The sequence below is a fragment of the Hyperolius riggenbachi genome, chromosome 1 (assembly GCF_040937935.1).
Source record: "Hyperolius riggenbachi isolate aHypRig1 chromosome 1, aHypRig1.pri, whole genome shotgun sequence".
Taxonomy (NCBI): Eukaryota; Metazoa; Chordata; class Amphibia; order Anura; family Hyperoliidae; genus Hyperolius; species Hyperolius riggenbachi.
In genome coordinates this window covers 20,023,911-20,037,476 of record NC_090646.1, presented here as the reverse complement: position 1 = coordinate 20,037,476, position 13,566 = coordinate 20,023,911, and the positions used below count along the sequence as shown (strand labels likewise).

Below are 13,566 nucleotides of genomic sequence, written 5' to 3'. Positions count from 1 at the left end.
CTTTTATAGTCTCCACCCACTATTCTGAATATTAATCCCAGTCGCCGAGTGACCAATTGTGCAAAGTTTGAGAACCCTACCATTAAAAGTGTAAGAATTGCTGCAGTTTACATTTTCTCAGTGAAATTTACATTTGACTCCGCCTACTGATGACCCGGCATTGCCCGATTATGTATTTGGCTGGTGTTGGCTGCGCCCACTTTTCCTAACCCTAACACACAATTAATCAATTACTCAATGACCAAGTTTGTGAGCTTTGCGGTCCTTGGCATCATTAACCTGCATTGAAATGAAACAAATCTTATTGGCTGTGTGTGGCTCCACCCTTTTTTATGAATGTAAACCCCAATCACGCAATGATCAACTGTACCAGGTTTGAGGCTTGTGCCATTAACAGTGCAAGAATGGCAGCAATTAAATATTCCCCTGAGAAATGAATAGGTAATTTTTGATTGGCTTTTGTAGGCTCCACCCACTTTTCTAAATAATATCCCCAGTCACCCAGTAACCAACTGTGCAAAGTTTGAGAACCCTACCATTAACAGTGTAAGAATGGCTGCTGTTTACATTTTCCCAGTAAAATTTGTATTTGTCTCCGCCCACTACCGACGGTGTTGCACGCTTATACATTTGGCTGGTGTTGGCTGTGCCCACTTTTCTAACCCTAACGCACAATTAATCAATTACTAAATTACCAAGTTTGTGAGCTTTGCGGTGTTTGGCATCAATAATTTGCATTAGAATGAAACAAATCTAATTGGCTGTTTGTGGCTCCACCCACTTTCTGAAATTGAACCCTAGTCATCCAATGATCAACTGTACCAGGTTTAAGGCTTGTGCCATTAACAGTGCAAGAATGGCAGCAATGTAAATATTCCCCTTGAAAATCAATAGGTTAATTTTGATTGGCTTTTATAGACTCCACCCACTTTTCTTAATATTAACCCCAGTCACTCAGTAACCAACTGTGCAAAGTTTGAGAACCCTACCATTAACAGTGTAAGAATGGCTGCTCTTTACATTTTCCCAGTAAAATGTGTATTTGTCTCCGCCCACTTATAACCCGGCGTTGCCCGCTTATGTACCGTATATACTTGCATACAAGCCGAATTTTTGACCCATAAAAAGGGGGTCATAAGTTGGGGGGTCAGCTTGTATGCGAGTCTACCCTGGTGGTCTAGTGGTTTGGTGGTCAGCACCCCGCTCCCCGCTCCCCCCTCCCCGCTCCCCCCGCGGCCGCCGCTGCTATTACCTGCTTAGGCAGCGGCCGCTTCCTAATCCGCGTTCCCCTTCTCATGTTGCAGAGTGTATCACAGCAGCAGCGCCAGGCGCTCGGCTGGGATACACTCTGCAACATGAGAAGGGAAGCATGGATTAGGAAGCGGCCGCTGCCTAAGTAGGTAATAGCATCGGCGGCTGCGGGGGGAGCGGGGAGGGGGGAGCGCTATACTGGGTCACTACCTACCTATACTGGGCACTATACTAGCTATACTGGGCACTATACTGGCTATACTGGGCACTATACTGGCTAAACTGGGCACTTTACTAGCCATACTGGGGCACTATACTAGCCATACTGGGGTACTATACTAGCTAAACTGGGCACTATACTAGCTAAACTGGGCACTATACTAGCTAAACTGGGCACTTTACTAGCTATACTGGACACTGCGCACCTATACTGGGCACTATACTGGCTATACTGGGCACTATACTAGCTAAATTGGGCACTATACTAGCTAAACTGGGCACTTTACTAGCTATACTGGGCACTATACTAGCTATACTGGACACTACCTACCTATACTGGGCACTATACTGGCTATACTGGGCACTATACTGGCTATACTGGGCACTACACTAGCTATACTGGGCACTATACTAGCTAAACTGGGCACTATACTAGCTAAACTGGGCACTATACTAGCTATACTGAGGCACTACCTACCCATACTGGGCACTATACTGGCTATACTGGGCACTATACTGGCTATACTGGGCACTATACTAGATAAACTGGGCACTTTACTAGCTATACTGGGCACTATACTAGCTATACTGGACACTACCTACCTATACTGGGCACTATACTGGCTATACTGGGCACTATACTGGCTATACTGGGCACTACACTATCTATACTGGGCACTATACTAGCTAAACTGGGCAGTGGGCACTATACTAGCTATACTGGGACACACTGGGGTGCTGCACCAATGCAGCATTTCCTACCCCCGGCTTTTATGGGGGTCAATAATTTTTCCCTGGTTTTTCAGGGAAAAGTTGGGGGGTCGGCTTATATGCGGGTCGGCTTATATGCGAGTATATGCGGTATTTGGCTGGTGTTGGCTGTGCCTACTTTTCTAACCCTAACACACAATTAATCAATTACCAAGCTTGTGATCTTTGCGGTGTTTGGCATCAATAATTTGGCTGATGGTGTAATGGTTAAGGGCTCTGCCTCTGACACAGGAGACCAGGGTTCGAATCTCGGCTCTGCCTGTTCAGTAAGCCAGCACTAATTCAGTAGGAGACCTTTGGCAAGTCTCCCTTACACTGCTACTGCCAATAGAGCGCGCCCTAGTGGCTGCTGCTCTGCTCTGGCGCTTTGAGTCCGCAAGGAGAAAAGCGCAATATAAATGTTATTTGTCTTTTTCTTTGTCTATTTGTCTAATTTGCATTGAAATGAAACAAATCTAATTGGCTGTTTGTGGCTCCAACCCCTTTCTGAAATTGAACCCCAGTCACCCAATGACCAACTGTACCAGGTTTGAGGCTTGTGCCATTAACAGTGCAAGAATGGCAGCAATGTAAATATTCCCCTTGAAAATCAATAGGTTAATTTTGATTGGCTTTTATAGACTCCACCCATTTTTCTGAATATTAATCCCAGTCACTCAGTAACCAACTGTGCAAAGTTTGAGAACCCTACCATTAACATTGTAAGAATGGCTGCTGTTTACATTTTCCCAGTAAAATTTGTATTTGTCTCCGCCCACTTATGACCCGGCAGTGCACGCTTATGTATTTGGCTGGTGTTGGCTGTGCCCACTTTTCTAACCCTAACGCACAATTAATCAATTACCAAGTTTGTAAACTTTGCGGCGTTTGGCATCAATAATTTGCATTGGATTGAAACAAATCGAATTGGCTGTTTGTGGCTCCACCCCCTTTCTGAAATTGAACCATAGTCACCCAATGATCAACTGTACCAGGTTTGAGGCTTGTGCCATTAACAGTGCAAGAATGGCAGCAATGTAAATATTCCCCTTGAAAATCAATAGGTTAATTTTGATTGGCTTTTATAGACTCCACCCATTTTTCTGAATATTAATCCCAGTCACTCAGTAACCAACTGTGCAAAGTTTGAGAACCCTACCATTAACATTGTAAGAATGGCTGCTGTTTACATTTTCCCAGTAAAATTTGTATTTGTCTCCGCCCACTTATGACCCGGTGTTGCCCGCTTATGTATTTGGCTGGTGTTGGCTGTGCCCACTTTTCTAACCCTAACGCACAATTAATCAATTACCAAGTTTGTAAACTTTGCGGCGTTTGGCATCAATAATTTGCATTGGATTGAAACAAATCGAATTGGCTGTTTGTGGCTCCACCCCCTTTCTGAAATTGAACCATAGTCACCCAATGATCAACTGTACCAGGTTTGAGGCTTGTGCCATTAACAGTGCAAGAATGGCAGTAATGTAAATATTCCCCTTGAAAATCAATAGGTTAATTTTGATTGGCTTTTATAGAATCCACCCACCTTTCTGAATATTAATCCCAGTCACTCAGTAACCAACTGTGCAAAGTTTGAGAACCCTACCATTAACATTGTAAGAATGGCTGCTGTTTACATTTTCCCAGTAAAATTTGTATTTGTCTCCGCCCACTTATGACCCGGCAGTGCACGCTTATGTATTTGGCTGGTGTTGGCTGTGCCCACTTTTCTAACCCTAACGCACAATTAATCAATTACCAAGTTTGTAAACTTTGCGGCGTTTGGCATCAATAATTTGCATTGGATTGAAACAAATCGAATTGGCTGTTTGTGGCTCCACCCCCTTTCTGAAATTGAACCATAGTCACCCAATGATCAACTGTACCAGGTTTGAGGCTTGTGCCATTAACAGTGCAAGAATGGCAGCAATGTAAATATTCCCCTTGAAAATCAATAGGTTAATTTTGATTGGCTTTTATAGACTCCACCCATTTTTCTGAATATTAATCCCAGTCACTCAGTAACCAACTGTGCAAAGTTTGAGAACCCTACCATTAACATTGTAAGAATGGCTGCTGTTTACATTTTCCCAGTAAAATTTGTATTTGTCTCCGCCCACTTATGACCCGGTGTTGCCCGCTTATGTATTTGGCTGGTGTTGGCTGTGCCCACTTTTCTAACCCTAACGCACAATTAATCAATTACCAAGTTTGTAAACTTTGCGGCGTTTGGCATCAATAATTTGCATTGGATTGAAACAAATCGAATTGGCTGTTTGTGGCTCCACCCCCTTTCTGAAATTGAACCATAGTCACCCAATGATCAACTGTACCAGGTTTGAGGCTTGTGCCATTAACAGTGCAAGAATGGCAGTAATGTAAATATTCCCCTTGAAAATCAATAGGTTAATTTTGATTGGCTTTTATAGAATCCACCCACCTTTCTGAATATTAATCCTAGTCACCCAGCGACTGGAGTGACTGGGGTTCAATTTGAGAAACGGGGGTGAGCCACAAACAGCCAATTAGTTTTGTTTCATTCCAATGCAAATTATTGATGACAAACACCGCAAAGCTCACAAACTTGGTAATTAAGTAATTGAGTAATTGTGTGTGAGGGTTAGAAAAGTGGGCGCAGCCAACACCAGCCAAATACATAAGTGGGTAACACGAGGTCATAAGTGGGCGGAGACAAATACAAATTTTACTGGGAAAATGTAAACTGCAGCCATTCTTACACTGTTAATGGTAGGTTTCTCAAACTTTACACAGTTAATTACTGGGTGACTGGGATTAATATTCAGAAAAGTGGGTGGAGCCTACAAAAGCCAATCAAAAATTACCTATTGATTTTTCAGGGGAATATTGCATAGCTGCCATTCTTGCACTGTTAATGGCACAAGCCTCAAACCTGGTACAATTGATCATTGGATGACTGGGGTTTAATTAGATAAAAGGGGGTGGAGCCACCTGTGGTAATATACTGGGGTGCTTATGGTGTAAGGATAATACTTGAACATATTTCTTCATTTTCCTGTCTGCTGTGTCACATGTATGTCTGCTAGGAGGAAGCTGTTACCTTGGGTGCTAGCCTCGGGCAAGGAAGTGGCTCATTAGGCCACTAGCAGTCACCTTTGATCTGCTGTCCCAGGTGTGATTGTCTGTGAAACTAAATTTGCTTTGTATTCCTGGGGTAGCAGGGTACTGCTAATTAGCAGCCATTTGAGGGAGAACAATAGCAGACAATCTCGGATGTGATTGTCTGTGTCTGTTTACAGGCAATTACAGGCAAACTGCTACCTTTAACCAAAATGCAATATTTTGATGTATGAATTAGACCTGTCGAACTGTAGACGTCTGCCTGTGGGAATTGGATTTTTAACGAACACAGGATTGCTTTGAAGTCTGTGAGTCTGCGAAGTGTGACAGGAAAAGCCTTGAAATTCGCATGTCACAAGGGGCTCGGCAGACCGTGATGTCACAAACGGGGAAATTGCATTAGTTCCTGGGGGCTGGGCATTAAATGCCCCAGGGGACACTTCGGACTATTTAAGTTGGTCCAGGACAGTTACAGGTATCTTCTCCAGGAGAATAACTAGGGATGATCTCGACTCCTGGTGCTCCCGCCAACGACGTTCTAACCTAAGCTGGTTACGTTTCCCCGTTTATTTTACGCAACTGTCCTTGTGTGTATCTTGTAACTTTTACTTCGAAGAAAAACAGACCCAGGAGCACCAATGTTGGCTTCCAAAGTTGAAGTGTGCCACGGTCCCACCCCAGTACCAAAGGGTAACAATAATGAATAGCTTCAATGACCGGCACCACACGAAGAGTATTATTGCTCAATCACTTTATTCTGCCATCCAATCGCAATGACAGACTGCTGTTTCGACCATATCCTGGCCTTTGTCAAGTTGCAGATAACATACAAAATCACAGTGCTCATATCAAACATTATATAGGAGATAAAACACACCCATAACATCCCACAACCAATCCCAGCAGCTGAACACAAACGGACCTGATGGGAGACTGCATAGCCGTTAAGGCTACCCATCAGTGACAAAAAGTTCAAAAAACAGCCTACCAATGGGGAGCAGCGCGAAACCGCCGCTCCAATAACTGCATCATCCGCATCAGGGCGCTCATTACTCCGCCGACATCCTCCGTACAGCCGGAAGTGATGTCATGGTCACATGACCTAGTGCGGGCCAATCACCGCTCCCTCTGCCGTGATTGTATTTCATTTCTTGATGTTTTGGTTTGCCGCCGCAATAATACCATCTACACGGATTTATATATGAAACACACGGATAGGAACGCCACGCTGCACTATCTAAGTTTCCACCCTGAGGGTACTAAGAACAGTATCCCACGTAGCCAGTATGCAAGAGTGGATAGGATAGTAAGTGACACTGAGGCTTTGCGAGGCTCGCAAAGTTGAAATGTCTAATAGATTTAGATCTAGGGGTTACCCAGTTGGATGTTTGGATACACGGACGGTTACCCGACGACGAAAATCGAGATCGTTTAAACTTATCCCTTTTGTGTCGACTTACAATGTGTGTAGCAATGTATTGGCCAGGAGTCTGTGCAAGCATTGGTACATTCTGCGTGACGGTTTGCCTCGGGTACCCGAATTTCGATATCCACCTCTCATGTCGTTTCGTCGGGCCCCTACGGTTAGAGATAAATTACGGGTCAGGAATGCCTCTGGAGCACGGGCTTCGGTCGGCAAACCTGGTATGTTCCCTTGCATGTCATGCCACATGTGTGGCAATGCCATGCGGGGGAATAGATTCCAACATCCAACAATGGGTACCATCTTTTATATTAAAGAGAGATACACATGTGATTCTTCCTACGTTGTCTACTTGATTAAATGTCCCTGTAGCTATATCTATGTGGGTATGACCACACAGAATTTAAAAACACATATTTCTGCACATAAGTCCGCAATCAGAAACCACACTACTGGACAGGCAGTATCTGACCATTTCACGCAGTGTGGCCACAGTGTATCCCAACTCAAAGTTATGGCTATTGATGGGGTTCCTTGCTCCTGGAGGGGAGGTGACCGTGTGAAGGAACTTCTACGCAGGGAGGCTGGGTGGATCAGGAGACTTGATGCTATGGGTAGGACAGGTTTAAACAGAGAATACAACTTGTGCTTCTGTATTTAGGTTAGATAGTATTAACTTGCTTTGTCTGTGTATTTATAAGATGTGTTGTACTCTATTTCTTAATTCTGATTGTTTTTACTCATGTTTTACAGACACCCGGCAGCCCGGATTCTCTTAGCAGCCTGCAATGTGATGGAGCAGCGGAATTCCGAATGCGGCGTATGGAGATGGGTGTGAGTATGTTAGCGGCATGGTACTATTGGTAGCTATGGTTACGTTTTGTTGGCCGCTCCACCCACTGCCTCTACGCTTGCATTACGCTCTAACTGTATTGGACGGCAGAGGGGAGCGGTAATTGGCCCGCACTAGGTCATGTGACCATGACATCACTTCCGGCTGTACGGAGGATGTCGGCGGAGTAATGAGTGCCCTGATGCGGATGATGCAGTTATTGGAGCGGCGGTTTCGCGCTGCTCCCCATTGGTTGGCTGTTTTTTGAACTTTTTGTCACTGATGGGTAGCCTTAACGGCTATGCAGTCTCCCATCAGGTCCGTTTGTGTTCAGCTGCTGGGATTGGTTGTGGGATGTTATGGGTGTGTTTTATCTCCTTTATAATGTTTGATATGAGCACTGTGATTTTGTATGTTATCTGCAACTTGACAAAGGCCAGGATATGGTCGAAACAGCAGTCTGTCGTTGCGATTGGATGGCAGAATAAAGTGATTGAGCTATAATACTCTTCGTGTGGTGTCGGTCATTGAAGCTATTCGTAACTTTTACTTTGTAACTTTTTTACTTTGTTTTTTGTACATCTTCTGTATATATTATTTTCTGCATTGTTCCATTTTTTTTCTGGAATATTAAATTGTTATTTAATAAGATTGACTTCTGCTGTACTAAACTAACACTCATAGCCTAGAAGAGACTGAAGTGTAAGATTGCGTGTTTAGCACTCGACAACTGAGTGGACATGTCTAGCAACGGCTAGTGGTGGCAGTGGGAAGTGTTTGAGGGGTCCCGGCCTTGTTTGTAGCTTAAATAAGGCTGCTCCCTGATTGATCTGGTCAAACCCGCAGTCGGGAACCGTATACGCAGGCGTGCCGCAGACTGGTTCCTGACATAATTGGCTGGCAGTGGTGGGAACGTTTAGTACATTAGTACGCAGTTTAGCTCGCTATTCTGAGTACTAAAGGCTGGAAGCTTGCTAGAAGCGACTAGCTTACAGAAGTCTACTCAGTGCAGAATCTATATACTTTTTTTTTTCTCAAAGATACACACTTGGTATTATGCCTTCCCTCCCCCCTTTTTTTCTTTTTATTTTGCAACACGATGGCTCAGAAAGCATCCAGCTATGCAAGGCAAAGCAAAGAATACTACTCAACCTGTGTGAGCACAAAGGCATCGAGACGGCGAGCGGCCAGACTAAGGAGCAGTTAGTTCATGCCCTCAAGGAGTATGAGGCAGAGCAAGCCCGTGCTACAATGCCAGCGGATGCAGATCACGACACGCCAGAGAAGGAATCGCTCCCGCCAAAGAATGCGAGTGGAGACGATGTCCTGGACGATCCACCGAGCAGGGAGATGCCATCTCTGGAAGCTGATCTACAGCTACTGAACTCGGCTGATCCCGAACTGCGCCTAAAGCTGATCCTACTGCACCGACAGGCAGAGGAGGGGAGAGCTGAACGGCGACGCCAGGCCGAGAGTGAAAGACACCAGGCCGAGAGGGAACAAGTTGCACAGCGACACCAGGCCGAGAGGGAAAGTGCTGAACGGCGACACCAGCTGGAGCTGGCTAAACTTCAGCAGCAGAACCGATCTGCTGGACCCGCAGAACGCGAAGGTGAGCGAGTCCACAGAATCCCCCTGGATAAGTTCCATGCTATGGACAAGGACTCTGACATAGACACTTTCCTACAGGGGTTTGAAAGGACTTGTCGTCAGTATGGGGTTCCCCGTGAGCAGTGGGCAAGATACCTCACACCAGGGCTGAGAGGCAAGGCCCTGGAGGCGTTTGTGAGTCTCCCCCAGGAGGAAGAAACAGACTTTGAGGAAATTAAGAAAGCCATCATTGCGCAATACCACCTCACGCCAGAGGTGTATCGCAAACGTTTCAGGACAGTGCAGCGAGGTCCTAATGACAGTTACCTGGATCATGCGTGCAACCTGCACACTGCCTTCCAGCAGTGGGTAAAAGGACTGGCGGTTGAAACCTTTGATGCCCTGCATGAACTGACAATAAAAGACCAGTTCCTCCACACTTGTCCTGTTGAGGTCCGGCAGTTTGTATGGGACCGAGAGCTGAAGACTGTGGATGAGGCCGTGAAAGTCGCTGATTCCTACACTTCCAATCGTGCATCCGATTTTCGGAAGACTACGGCGCCCAGCTGGAAGGGAGAAAAAACCGCCAGACCGTCTCCTCTGAGCACCCAGCGAAGCAAAGTCCCGCAGCCGCCTGGAGGTAGAACAGCCACCGTTGACACGCGGAGATGTTTTGCCTGTAACAAACCGGGTCACATCAGTGCTACGTGCCCAGAAAAGAAGAAGGAAGCCCCAAACTCTGGCAGGGCCTTAAATGCGTTGTGTGCCACCAGGAATGCAGGTAGCTATGCAGAGAATCTGGAACCTGTCACGGTTGGGGATACAGTTAGCACCGGTCTGAGAGACACTGGAGCAGAGGTGACTCTAGTGCATCCCCAGCTTGTGAACCCCGAGGAGTACATTCCTGGCAAGACTATGGCTGTCAAAGGAGTTGGGGGTGTCACCCCCACCATACCCATCGCCTTGGTCCACCTGGATTGGGGGGCCGGCAGCGGAATGAAAGAAGTGGGGGTAACGGATGCCATCCCCACAAATGTTTTGTTGGGTACTGACCTGGGACGGTTAGTGGCCCGGTATGAGCCTACTCCAAACCCCGTGGAGCCTGCATCCCCAGCAGAAGTTCAGGACTCTTGCAAAGTACTGTTTGATAATGCTGTGCAAGTGGGGAATGCTGGTGAGGCCCCAAGGGCTATGGACTGTGTACTAGGAGCCAACCCTAGTGAGTCTCCAGTGCCCAGGCCTGGAGGGGGACACTTTGTTACCATGAATGCAGATAATGTTGATGTGATATGTGATGTGTTGCATAATGACATGTGTACAGTGAACACTCCGTCAGCTGCAGTGGTGACCCGCAGTGCTCACCGGGCTGCAGCAAACGAATTGTCCACTGAAGGGGCTGATGTCACTGGGTCGGGCTCTTCCACTTCAGAGCCTGGCTCTGAGGACCCAGAGGCCTCTCAGTTTGCCACCTCCCTGGTGCCTGTGGCCGACAGCGCTGAGTTCTCCGAGGCTGTAAGACTTGATAGCAGCCTGGAAGAGCTCAGGGGTCTGGTGGACAGGGCACCGGTTGAGGGCGACAGAGTGAGGGTGTACTGGGAGCAAGGCAGACTGTACAGAGAGGTTATTCCCTGTGAGCCGTCTGAAGTGGAGGAGGCAGACTGGCAGTTGATTGTTCCTCACAGGTACAGGGAGCAGCTATTAAGAATAGCACATGAGGTGCCCCTGGCTGGTCACTTGGGGATCCGCAAGACCAAATCCCGTCTTGCCCACAATTTTTATTGGCCCCACATGAGGACAGATATTGCCGATTTTTGCGGGTCTTGCGTCGCATGTCAGCGGATCGGCAAAGCAGGTGACACAGACAAAGCCCCACTGAGGCCATTACCCATAATAGAGGTGCCCTTCCAAAGGGTTGCTGTTGACATAATTGGGCCTCTAGCAATACCCAGCAGCACAGGGAAACGTTTCATTCTTACGGTGGTAGATTATGCCACTCGCTACCCTGAAGATGAAGCCCTGAGCTCCATACGGGCAGAAAAGGTTGCGGACGTGGTTTTCCACACGAAATGCTCACCGATCACGGCCCGCAATTCATGTCACGCCTAATGGAATGCCTCTGTAAGCAAATGCAGGTGGAATACATCATGGCCAGCCCTTACTACTCGCAGACAAATGGGTTATGTGAGCGGTTCAATGGTACTCTGAAACAGATGCTAAGGGTGTTTGTTGAGTCGCAAGGGAGAGACTGGGAGCGATACCTGCCCCACTTACTGTTTGCTTATTGTGAGGTGCCCCAGGCATCCACCGGGTTCGCGCCCTTTGAGCTCTTATACGGGAGGAGGGTACGCGGACCCCTCGATCTCATTCGAGAGGTCTGGGAGGGGCAGGATATGGGTCCCGGGGTCTCCATAGGGGAATATGTTCTAAAGTTCCGGGAAAAGATGGACACCCTTGTGGGGTTAGTGCGAGAGAATCTTACTCAAGCCCAGGCCACCCAGAAGCAGTGGTATGACCACGGGGCTAGGGAGAGAGTTTATGAGGTAGGTCGCAAGGTATGGGTCCTAAACCCGACGCGACAGAATAAGCTGCAGGCCGCTTGGGATGGGCCCTATACCATACATAGGAAGATTAGTGATGTGACCTATGTGGTCGCGCTGGATGACCGAGGTAAGCAGCTGAAAACGTACCATGTCAATATGTTAAAGTAACATCATGATAGAACCGCTTGCGCTCTCCCTGTCTGCAGTTTGCTACCGGATGGTGAAGCAGAGGCCCTGGTTGACATCCTGGCTTCCACCCAGGAAACCGACTCTGTTACCGAGGTGCAGATCAATCCGGAGTTGACAGCAGAGCAGCAGGCTGGGCTATCCGATGTGCTGACCCTTTACCATGGTACCTTTACAGCCCGCCCTGGTCTGACCAGGCTGGCCGTACACCATGTTGACACTGGAAATAACAAGCCGGTTAGACAGTCAGCATATAGAGTCTCCCCTGAGATTCAGGCCCACATCAGCAAGGAGATTGAGGAAATGCTGTCACTAGGGGTGATCCAACTGTCGCACAGCGCATGGGCATCACCTGTAGTACTAGTACCCAAACGGGATCAGACCACTCGGTTCTGTGTAGATTATCGAAAACTAAATTTGATAACTGCGTCAGATGCTTACCCAATGCCGAGGGTCAATGAATTTTTAGATAAGCTAGCTGGCACGCAATATCTAACAATCGTGGATTTGAGTCGGGGATACTGGCAGGTCCCTCTAACAGCTGAGGCACGGGAGAGGTCTGCCTTTATCACCCCCTCAGGTCTGTTTGAATTTAATGTAATGCCTTTTGCAATGAAAAATGCCCCGACCACCTTCCAAAGGGTTGTAAATGGTCTCCTGGAAGGCTTGGAACACTGCGCTGTTGCCTACCTAGATGACATCGCCGTGTTTAGTGCCAACTGGAAAGACCACTTAGCAGCTGTCACAGGTTTTGGGATGCATCACTGCAGCCGGACTAACAGTCAAGCCTAGCAAGTGTCAGATAGGTATGAAACAGGTACAGTACCTGGGACATGTGGTGGGGGGGGGGGGCTTCGTCCAGATACTGGGAAGGTAGATACCATTGTGTCCTGGCCCACCCCTCAAACGAAGAAACAGATTCAGTCCTTCTTAGGAACTGCTGGGTACTATAGAAAGTTTGTCCCCAACTACAGTGCCCTCGCCAAGCCATTGACAGATCTCACCAAAAAGAAGCTGCCCAAGCAGATTCTCTGGATGCCAGAAGGTGAACAGTCATTCACAGCTCTGAAGAGGGCCCTAGCCAGCCCTCCTGTGTTGCAAGTGCCAGACTTCAGCCGACGGTTTGTAGTCCAGATGGACGCCTCAGCCTTTGGCCTAGGTGCTGTGTTAAGCCAGGTAAACCAAACTGGGGAAGAACATCCGATTCTGTATTTAAGTCGGAAGCTGCTACCTCGGGAGGTAGCTTACGCCACCATAGAGAAGGAGTGCTTGGCAATTTTATGGGCCCTACAAAAGCTGCAGCACTATCTCTACGGTCGTGTATTCACGGTCGTCACCGACCACAACCCTCTTAGTTGGTTACATCGGGTTTCTGGTGACAATGGCAAATTGCTGAGATGGAGCTTAGTTCTCCAACAATATAGCTTCACTATTCAACATAGGAAGGGGAGCAATCATGGGAATGCGGATGGGCTGTTCCTTCAAGCAGAACCAACAGTGTAGGCGCTGGCAGGATGATCTGGGAAGATCACCTGCCTTGCACCAAGTTAACGGCGGAGGTGTGGTGATATACTGGGGTGCTTATGATGTAAGGATAATACATGAACATATTTCTTCATTTTCCTGTCTGCTGTGTCACATGTATGTCTGCTAGCCGGAAGCTGTTACCTTGGGTG

At 47.3% G+C, this 13,566-nt stretch overlaps 1 pseudogene; it reads left to right on the top strand.

Moving 5' to 3' along the window:
• The first annotated feature begins 8,673 nt into the window (after nt 1–8,673).
• Nucleotides 8,674–12,682, top strand: LOC137517218 (uncharacterized; annotated as a pseudogene).
• Nucleotides 12,683–13,566: the final 884 nt, after the last annotated feature.